We start from the raw sequence: 11,410 nt of genomic DNA on the forward strand, positions 1-11,410 counted from the left end.
CAGAAAGCACGGCTCCTCCACGAAACCTCTGAAAACGTTTGGTAGTTCGCCTGCAGTGCAGATGTCTTCTGTCATCCGTGGCTCCTTCATGAGAGAAGGATACAAAAAATGGGATGAAATGTTGGAAGTTTTTTAACAATCTTGTGTGTTGAAGGATGTAGCATGTATAATAGTTTGTAAAAAAGTTTTGAAATTCAATTTTCCTCATGTCTATATTTGTGACAAATCATACCCTGTCACAAATCAAATTAATTAACCATTTTCAGTTCAAAATGTATACAGAAATCAAAGGCAAGCTTTCACACTGTGCTTATCGTCGTTCTAAACACACTTTTAACCCCGGGTAAAGTAACATTTCACACTTTTATATTTACGTGCTTTGGACAGTCACTGAAACACTGTGCATTCTATATAAATAATAAATTCACCGTTGGAGAGGAAAAACGTCAAATGCTGACAGAAAACGCAACAATTGCAGTGAAGAAGAGACCATTTTAATTATTTTATAGTCTGAAATGTCCATTCAGGATAAACTTGTAATACGAGGACATGCAAAGCTTGAGCATTTATGTAAACATATTGTGTGCAGTGTTCGTCCAATCAGTGACACTGCAAATAAGGATGTTATCCTATGGCTTAGTACAGTACAGTGTGGAACGGCAGTGTATGAATACCCAGGATTAATTGTTCATCTCAGGTAAATGATGATCAGTGTGAAACAAGATAACCCAGGATTCTGTATACCCGGGGTTTACTATTTCAAGTGTGAAAAGCCCTCATGTTTTTCATCCTAATGAAGAGAAGCTCTTATTTTTAAAAAAATGTCTTACTATTAACATGAATATCCCACAGTCAATAGAGCCGACCAACTGTTGTTGAACAGTCTAAAACAATAGAACATTATTAAGTTATTCCTGGAAAAGATGTGACAGATATAACAACACACTATCTGTATAAGTAGCTTATGTCTTTATGAGAGCCTTTTAAAACTAACCTTGTTTTTGATCAGCTTCCATTGTCCTGTGCTGGGGTGAGTCTGCTTGTCAATTTACTGCAACATAATCAAACAGAAATATTATATATAATGAAACCATAAAAATTGTACAAGAGAGACAAGTTTCATTGTTCTCAAGCAAAAATGACCACTTACTGCAAATTCAGAATATAAAAGAAACTTTCAGAACGTCATCCAAATGAACAATATCTATATTTGGCAATTCATATCACATGTTTGGTTGTGTATTTGATTTGATTTTAATAGGACATATTCAGACACATGAAATGTTGTTTGTATTTTGTTAGCTTAAGCACATTGTGCTTATATATAAATATATCTACTTGAAACTTTGAAGATGAGATGACATGCAGAAAACCAACTAATTCTAAAGGGATAGCAAATAAATACTATTTCTTGCCACTCAAAACATTCATACCTTCATGGACAGCTGCTTTTTGAAGTGAATTTGAAGGTGTGCATTCAACTAGTGCCATCTGGTCAGTTTAAAAACACTGGGCAGTGAAAACTGTTGCAGAATGTCTTGCATTGATGAAAATGAAGTAAAGCTGAGCCTCTCCAAATCGTAATGTGCCTCTATAAATTCGAAAAAAATCCACATAAAACACATTGGTCAGTATCAGAAAAGGTAATTAAATAAAAAATACAGCGCCAACAACAAAGTAAAATCACAAACAATAAATATGTAACTTAAAGCAAGACCATATCAACAGATGCGAGAGACATCGTAAAGCTCGTTTAAAAAAAGATTAGAGCCACGTGCTGTATAAAGTGTTAATACAACAACTATGGATCAAAAATACAACACAAATAAACTTGATAGATTAAAACAACAACACAAAAACAACTGTTTACCGTATTCTCTTTTTCCGCCATGCCGATTGTTTAGTTTTCGTTAACTCCACCCACTTCCGGTCCTCAGACTGTTGTGAGTGACGTCACTGTGGCATGGCGCTGTTGCTCTCAGACTGTTGTGAGTGACGTATATGGGTTCTGCGGTTCTGCAGTTGGTTATTATTGGGCGCGAGCGGCCAAGCACCCTAAAAAATAAAAGCAATCCTGTCTGCTTTGGATGCTGCGAAAGGCGGCGCGACACAACAAATTCCCCTAACGTTAAACTGATCGCACGTTATATTTCTGACGCACTTCAAGTAGCTCGGCGGGGGGAGATTGATGCGGCGGACTGGGAAGAAGCGGGGGACGCTTTTTTTGCGCTTTATTTGGTAATATTTCAAATGAATATTAATAAAATATCGGTAATACATTTTGGCGCCCCTAAGGATGAGTGGCGCCTCTAGCATTTGCCTATTCCGCCTATGCCACGGGCCGGCCCTGTGAAGAGGAATTCTATCTCCCACTCCTCATTGAAATAATAAGTCTTTTTCTTTTTTGCATGACTTGCATCATCAGCCATAATTAATTTTTTTTTCTTTTTTATAGTTCAATTTATCTCATGTAGAGTATGTATACCGTCTGCCCGCGACCAACTCAACTAACAGAAGTGACGGTTTTTTTGTTTTTTGTTTTTGCACAAAGTAATGTTGCCTATGGCAACGTACGTTGACTCGATGTGCAGATTCAAAATATTTTAAATTATTGAATTATTTTATTATGTTTTAATGGTATATGAAATGTCACCAATAGTTATTTTCTCATTTTATGCCATTATCATAAAAAAAAAAAAAAAAAAGAAAGATTACAATTCAGGCTATTTATAGAACGTGCTGGCGGGCGACCCAGAGACTCCACGCGGGCTACCAGGTGCCCGCAGGCACCATGTTGGAGACCACTGCGTTAGATGCTTTATTTCCACTTTTCTAATATTTTCTTCATTTTTATTGAAAATAAATGCCTTTCCGAACTGATATGTGATGGGAGTAGAGTGAGTTCCGCAAAAAAAACTTGATGGCATACACTATTGACCCCTACACTATTGCTGCTCTCAATGATCTGGTGATTTCCGTAATTTTGTCCCAACCAGACGTTTAGCAAACAAGGCGGTATATATGTGTACATGATGTAAATGGCATCTACTCCAGTAAAATGTTTCTGAGAGAGGACCCACCCACATTTCTTTTGCTTCTGACGTCCATGGTGACATCCCTCATTTAAAAGTTGAATTTCCTGCCCAGAGCCAACAACACTTTTAGAGCTTCCAGAAATAAGAAAGAAGACACAGAAGTGACCGGTGGGATTAAACAGGTTAAAACAAAAACAAGTATCATTGGGAATGAAAATTACTTGCATTTGAATTAAGTTGATTTTTATGAACACATTGGCAGATATTTTGTATCATAAAATCACCGTCACAAGATTTCTGATCTCAAACTTTTTGTTTTTTGTCAAACTTTGAAGGGTCACAAATACAACTCATTGTGCTCATTTACACTTAGAGAACATATGTGTTATGTTCCCTTTAGTTTATTCTAGGCCTTAAAAAGGTCTTAACTCTATCTTCATAAAGCCTGCAGAAACCCTGTGTGTCAAATGGACATTAATAAATCCTGTCATTAATTCCTCATGTCGTCTCAAACCCGTCAGACCTTCGTTCATCTTCAGACACAGATGAAGATATTTCTGATGACCCAGAGCTCTCTGACCCCTCCATAGACAGCAATGTGATGAACACTTTCAAGGGCCAGAAAGGAAGTAAAGACATTGTTTAAATAGTCCATGTGACTCCAGTGGTTCAGCCTTAATGTGATGAAGAGATGAGAATATTTTAGTGTGCAAAAACAAACACAAATAACCACTTTATTAATCATTCTCTTCTCGTCTGTGCTGTGATGGTACTGTACCTGTGATGGCCACGTCAGGATGGATGGACGAGGATCAAGAACTGTCAAAGAATTTGGACAGACAGCAGCACCAAACAAAGGTATTCATTTAATGTGTTTAATTTAACCAGGTTTATTGGGTTCACATGAAGCAAATTATACAGGCATGTAAGGGATAATACATCCAGCTGGTTGTTATCGCAGAATAAACCCAGACAGAGATCAGGATGTGAAGTGGAGGGGTCTTGAGTCACTCTGAAGGGGTTTATTCAAAGCTTCCGCAGAGAAAAACAGATCCAAACTGCTTTAAGCCTTTATCTATTGCTGAAGATGTGTTTTTACCAAATATGTTGAAATTAATACTGAAAGGGTTAGTTCACCCAAAAATGCAGATTACCCCATGATTTACTCATCCCAGGTGTGTGTGACATTCTTCTTTCAGACAAACACAATCAGAGTTATATTAAAAAAGTCCTGGCTAATCCAAGCTTTATAATAGCAGTCCATAAAAGTGCATCTGTCCATCATTTAACTGCTCCACACGGCTCTGTGGTTTAATAAAGGCCTTCTGAAGTGAATCGATGGTTTGTGTAAAAAAAAAATCCATATTTAAAACTTTATAAACTAAAGTTCTGGCCGTGATACCCTTGAAGTCTTCCATTGTCACCTGTGGTGGTTTTGTTTTTCTGTCACAAGATGGCGCCAGACAGTCAACGACAGCCGAGTGACACGTTAAGCATTTACTGTAAGTAGTTCTGTTCAAAAGGCTTTTCAGATATTAACCAATCGCTTCCTGTAACGTCAACAGCGATCACGTGCCACGGAAGAAAGGCAGAAAGAGAAGCAGGTGCGCTGAGTATGTAGTGAACACGCTGTCCTGAAATTACTCCACTTCATCGCACGTTGGGTTGACGGCATCTGAATATTACTGATGTAATATAGTGTGCGTGAATACAAAGTAAGTGTTTTATTGCCAGTTCTTCTTAAAATATGCAGATTGTTTTAATGCCGCGATTCGGATGCAACTAGCGCCATTGCGCCATATTCACATGCATTCTCTGGATTATTTAAATAATTCTGTCATCCTTGAAGGTCTATTATAGTGACTGCAAGAAATGCAAACGATGTAAAGTGAAACATGCTAATGTTCCTGAGTGTTAATTCACGATAGAAGAGACCGTTATTATGGATTGAATGTGTTCAATTATCATTAATGGGTGAAGGGCGTCATCTGGTGGGCATTTATAGAATAGCTGTTCTATTTACCTAGTAAATGTATAAGGGCTCTATATTGTTGTTGAATTCATCTATGTAAAGATAATTGTGTTATAATCACACTTGTAAAGTAAATTCATGTATATTTCTGTATTTGGTTCCAGAACCACACCTGTTCAATTTGAATAATCATCAGTAAAATCATTTAAAGAGATTCTGGAGTCTGCTGAGTGAATTTCCTCCACTTGATGTCATTACACAGTTCTGACTGACTGTCTGCAGGGGTTCGAATCGATACGAATCAGAAAATAATCAAAACTCAACTATAAAGTGGCCCTTCGAGCCGGATCTCGAATTACTGCAGAAAAAATGACATCCCGTCCAGAGCCTCCAGTTGTCCGCCCCAGACGACTTGTAAAGCCACCTGCATATCTAGCAGACTACCAAGTACAACGACCTGGATCTGAGAGGAGATCCCAGCAATCTGCATGTTCCACTGCAGAACGTGAGTCGCGTGTCTCCAACCCAATAAGTCAACCTTCAAGCTTCAGTGACCTGGTGGTACAAGATGAATGGCAAGATACACAGAGAGCCTCACACAGAGAAGATGACGAGGTGGATCTTCGGAACCGACAGCCTTCATGGAAGGAGGTGCAAAGAGAGAATGATGAGCTTCGCAGCTGCATTCAACACCTGCCAGAGATTCTATCCACATTACAGGGACTGAAAGCAGAGAATGCTATCATGAAACGTGAGATTCAGCAGCTCGCCACAAACGTGGCCACTACACGCAAAGCAGAACCCAGTGCCAGCTCCTCGTTTGCATATGCCAGAAGCAGGCCACAGTCAGCAAGCACTCACCACACATGGCAGAGATTTCCATGAATATCCTTCTGCACAGATCAGGCAGATAACTGAGCAGGTGAATCATACAATTTATCATGTATGGACAGTAAACCTTTAATGGACATAAACCTTTAATACAATGAGCTAAATATTTTATTACAGATTATTTCTGTCATTTTATATACATCTGTATGTAATTTATGAAAACAGAAAAATAATACACAATTGATATTAAATAATTTGGAAACCTGTATAATAGCTCTAATTAAAGCAGCACTAGGTAACTTTTCAACCTTCATAATATATTCAAGACTCTTGTGATGATACATCGACTTACAATAGGTTGAATGACACGTCTGCCATAGCCTGACAGGGTCTGTATCGTTTTTAATCGCACTTTTAAACTTCGGGTTTCGGGTAGTAACCCGAGAACAAAAAGAACTACAAAATTCGACTGCTTTACGGCATATACGTCACTTCCACCACCACCCCCACTTCCTTTAATTCGGACGTGCGAGCCCAGCTATCGTTTGTTTGCCGAATGTTATAGTCATGGCCGAAGCAGCACAGAAAAATAAGAAAGCAAAGGTTTTGTCGGAGGAAAGCAAAAAGAGGAAAGGAGAAAGTGATGGGATTAAAGGCAGGACGAGGATCAACATTGGGCAGCGTTTGCTCGTTGGTGTGAGCTGAAGGAGGAGGGGCTACATTCTTACAAGTAAATACATAAGACGTACAAAATCATATTTTAGGATACTTAACATGTCTGTGATATTGGTTTATTTGTCTTGCCTCAAGCTATAATGCAAATCGATTTTTCAAATTTGCAGATTCATCTAGGGTAGCTTGATATTATAATATTGATGATATATGGTTATTACCTACCACTCAAATATTGAATTGAAGTATCATATAGATACTGTAAAACGGGAACCAATAGACTAGGCCACTATAATGACGCTGGCTTGTAAACGTGAGCATCGCGATCATTTGGCGTTTGAAAAAAATAAAACCCTTGAAATTATATTCATATGACATGCTGAAACATATGCCACTGTACCTGTGATGAAGACATTTCACACGCGACGCAAGCAGAACACGCATGTGAACTCCTGCAGTGTTCAGGGCTATCATGGTTGTCATGTCAACAAATGCACGTGCGATGCATCCCCTGATGTAGAGTGACCGTTTACGACAGTAGTAGAGGACAATACTGTTTCCCAGCTGTAGGGGGACCCCGAGAGCAAAACCTACCCAGTGCTGCTTTAAAGAAATATTGTCAAAGATAGACCTGCTAGGTATGCAATAAGATTGATCTAGATGGATCACCTGCCCCATTACCTTAGTCAATCTGTTAGCCAAAGTTTTAGAAAGTCATTTATAATCACTGCACAGAAGGGATACCGGCCTCCAGTTCCTAATCTCAGTGAGATCTCCTTTTTTTGGAAGAAGAGTAACCACTGCCCTTCGGCAGCTCAACAGCAACCCACCATTTAGCAAGCTGTCATTGAACACCTCCAGCAGGTCACACACTATCTCCGACCAAAACACTTTCAGAAAATCCACTGGAAGCCCATCCACACCAGGAGTCTTTCCGGGCTCCATGTCTTGGAGTGCTTTATGGAGCTCTCCGAGAGTTAGGCCACAATCCAGTTCTACATTGGACTCTTCTGAGATCTTTGGTAGATCATCTAAAACAGGAGATTTTCCCCCCCTTTCCGGCTCAAGTTCACTTCTGTACAGGGACTGATAAAACCGTATTGCTTCCTCACGAATCTGTCTGGGATTAGATAACAAGGTATCATCCTCAGAATGCAGAGCATGAATTAAACGTTTTTGCCCATTCTTCTTCTCATGACCAAAGAAATACTTGGATGATGCATCCATCTGATCAATATTTAAAAAATTAGCACGAACTAATGCTCCTTGTGCTTTATGCTCTAACAGCTCCTTAAGTGCAGAACAAATGTTTCACTAAAATTACCATCATTCGAGGTTTGAGACAATTTTTGTAACTCTGTCAATGTTTCTCAAGCATTTCTAAAGAACGATTAAATTATTTTGTGACATTTTGAGTGTATTGTTGCGTGAATTGTTTTATCTGCACCTTGCCATAATCCCACCGGCATTGTTGTATTGATTTAAAAGATTTCTTCTCCTTAAAACCCTTTCTAAAAATGTAAATGATTCAATAAATAATTTATCATTTAAAAGACTCGTATTAAAATGCCAATATGCACTTTAAGATTTCACTGAACTTTAAATAAATTTACAACTGACCATTTTATGATCAATATAAGAAAGAGTTGTGATTAAACATTTGATAAACACATTCAAATTATGTTTAAAAACATAAAATCTGTCTAGCCTAGCCAATGAAATATAATTATCACGTACATGAGCCCATGTATATTGTTTTTCATTACCATTCATAACTCTCCAAATGTCACATAAATCATATTTCTCAATAAGATGAATAAAGCGTTTACGTGAAGCCATATGGGGTTCAACATGATTCCTGTCTATATCCAACTCAGTACAATTAAAATCACCTTTCCGTTCTTCAGTACAACAATTTTTCAATGTTGAACAAAGAGTATCTAAAAACCGTAACCTTTCTATAGGTGCAGTTGGAGTATACACACAGATAAGAACAAACTCAAACTTTTCATACACAGCTCTGACTTTCAACATTCTACCTCTCTGATGAATTTCCTCTACATCATACGAAATTGGTTTAAAATTCTTACTAAATAAAATGGCTACTCCACCACTCACATTTGAATAATGAATTAATACAGATACTACACTAAATTCCTTCATCCAATCAACCACATTGTCTTCACTACTATGAGTTTCTTGTAGAAAAGCTGTCTATTTTTTTCTGTTCAATTTCTTCAAAAACATCTGTGTTCTTTTTTTAGAATTCTTTGCACCATTAACATTCATAGACGCAATATGCACCTCACTCATGGCGAAAAAAAAGAAAAAGAAAACCCACAATTTACCAAAGAAAATTTTTTTTCCCTTAATTTTATACACCATCATTATTAAGGGTGCTGTTTATATTCCTCACAATTTTCTTCAATCTGTACACTTCTTTGTTGGTAAAGGAGTCACTAGCCATCCAACTTTTTGCTTTATCAACAAATTGTTTCAAGTCAGGAAAATATTCTTGCATTTTTACACCCCTTTTATTTTTTGTTGACCTGAGGAACAATTTAATGTCCTCAAGATCATAACTGCGCTCCGTGATTTCACTTTGTGAAAAACTTGCTACATTCAGACGAGTCACTGTCACTTTCCGTTTCTTGCATTTCCTCATTTTGTAAATCCACTGTCTTGCTTATTTTAGCATCTAGCAACTTATTTTTCATCTTCCTTTTTTGAGGAGTCTTGAAAAAAAGTTGCTCCTGTTCTGATGCTAACTGTGCTTCTTCACTCACTACACTAAATTGATTCTTTTCATCAGCTGCACTTTCCTTTCTACCTTCTGAAGAAGCAGTGTTTGATAGTCGTACTGGAAGGGTTGGACTGTATTAGGTGATGGCTTAAATCTAGCTTCCTCAGTGGGGTGTCGGTAAGAACACACAGGATTCGATCAGTTCCAAGCAAACAAGGTTTAATTGTTGGCAGTCTTTATATGTACATAACACAGCAGTACACAGGTTTGTATGAATAGATGCACGTGTGTGTGTGTGTGTGGTCTACAAAGAGAAAGGAATAAAGATATATATTAACAATATGTCCTGATTATTATTACTCAAACATTTTCTCAGTACATTGTTTCCAACATAAATCCCTCAAGTAATGAAATTATCAGAACAAATAAAGGAATCAATATCCAAGCAATGAAATTCTAAACCAATACTGCCACTTAGTGGTCAGAAACGGTAAAACGCTCAAAACCGAAACTAAATATGACGTGATTTAACTGAAAGCGAGTAATTAGAAACATCGCGTTCATTAACTGGAAATAGCAACTGCCTCAGCTGTTAAAGTTATAATCACTCACACATGCATACAAACCAAACACTGGTGGCAATGTATATAATACGAATTGCAAGTTATTATTAGACACAATCAAGCACGTTCACGTGCAATCGACAGCACGCGATAAACGGCTTTAACACTGGTAAATACTCATTGCTCAATATCAGGATGACTTCGTATCAAGGCTTTACAAACTCCTTAACCAGCATCTAGCATTAACCTGGTAAACAGTCAACTTACATTTACTTATTGACGCACACTCTGCACACACAGTCCCGCTCGTACATTCTGCTCTCTTATGATGACTGACTGAAAAACAGAGCATGCGCACTGAACTCGGCCTTTCTAACACAGCCGCCCCAAAATTTGGTTGCAAATTTGCTCCATTGAAAGGCTGACATCATATGGTCTACCATCAGTCACTAGTGTGGGTGTCATCCCCCTCATCTCGGATCTCTGGCATGACAATCAGGCGAACGATGGGCCTTCTGTAGAATTTGTCCTTTATCTGTACCTCGGTCGTTCGTACTCGATTATCAGCGCCAGGGAAGACATTTACTACTCTCCCGATCTGCCAGAATGAACGGGGTAACTGGGGGTCAACAAGCATTACAACTGTCCCGGTTTTGATGTCTGCTGATGGATTCTGCCACTTTCCTCTGAGCTGCATTTCAGGCAAGTAGTACTTTATAAAGGAAGTCCAGAATCTGTCGGACAATACTTGTGAATGCCTCCATCGCCGTCTTCCCAGGAGCTCAGACACTGGATATACGACTTGGGGCAGGGAACCATCTGGCCGCCCCATCAGAAGGCAGTTTGGGGTGATTGGATCAACATCAGCTATGTCCGCTGAAACATACCCAAGTGGTTTGGAGTTCAGAATGGCCTCTATTTCGATGAGGACAGTACGAAGCACTTCCTCAGTGACCGTTTCGGAGCCCAGGGTGGAATAAAGAGCAGACTTAACTGAACGAATCTCTCGTTCCCACACTCCTCAGAAGTGTGGAGCAGCTGGAGGATTGAAATGGAAGCTAATCTGTTGCTTCGCTAGCTGCCGTTGAAGATCAGCACTGAGCTGACTGAAGGCTTCTTTAAGCTCTGTTTCACCCCCTCTGAAGTTGGTGCCTTGGTCAGAGTATAACTCTGCAGGTTTCCCACGGCGACCAATAAATCGTCGTAGTGCCATGAGGAAGGCATCACTGTCTATGGACGTCAGTACCTCTAGATGCACGGCCCGGGTGGTCAGGCACTTAAATAAAAGTCCCCATCGTTTCTCCGTCCGACGTCCCACTTTAACCAAAAGGGGCCCAAAGCAGTCCATCCCGGTCGAATGGAAAGCTGGCTTGAACAGTCGAAGTCGTGGTGGTGGGAGATCAACCATTTTCTGAGAAGCTGGCTTCGACCTCCATTTGCAGCATTCGAGACATGTCCTTTGGTGCTTTCTCACTGCCTCTCTCCCTCTCAGTATCCACACCTTTCGGCGAAGCTCCGCAAACACCCGCTCTGGTCCTGGATGGCAAAGGCGAGCATCATAATCCTTTATGAGTAACCAAGTGTTAGGGTGACC

At 39.2% G+C, this 11,410-nt stretch overlaps 1 long non-coding RNA gene across 2 annotated transcripts; it reads right to left on the reverse strand.

Moving 5' to 3' along the window:
• On the reverse strand, positions 1-1,918 carry LOC307134978. 2 transcript variants are annotated; one of them, XR_013817619.1, is made up of 4 exons: positions 1,871-1,918; positions 1,434-1,591; positions 995-1,051; positions 1-84 (listed from the first exon to the last, which is right to left on the reverse strand). It is a non-coding gene; the product is annotated as an uncharacterized lncRNA (long non-coding RNA). The 2 variants fall into 2 exon arrangements; XR_013817620.1 differs by lacking the exon at positions 1-84 and having other exon boundaries at positions 913-1,051.
• Positions 1,919-11,410: the final 9,492 nt, after the last annotated feature.

This window comes from Gobio gobio (assembly GCF_949357685.1).
Source record: "Gobio gobio genome assembly, chromosome: 12".
In the NCBI taxonomy this organism is placed as follows: Eukaryota; Metazoa; Chordata; class Actinopteri; order Cypriniformes; family Gobionidae; genus Gobio; species Gobio gobio.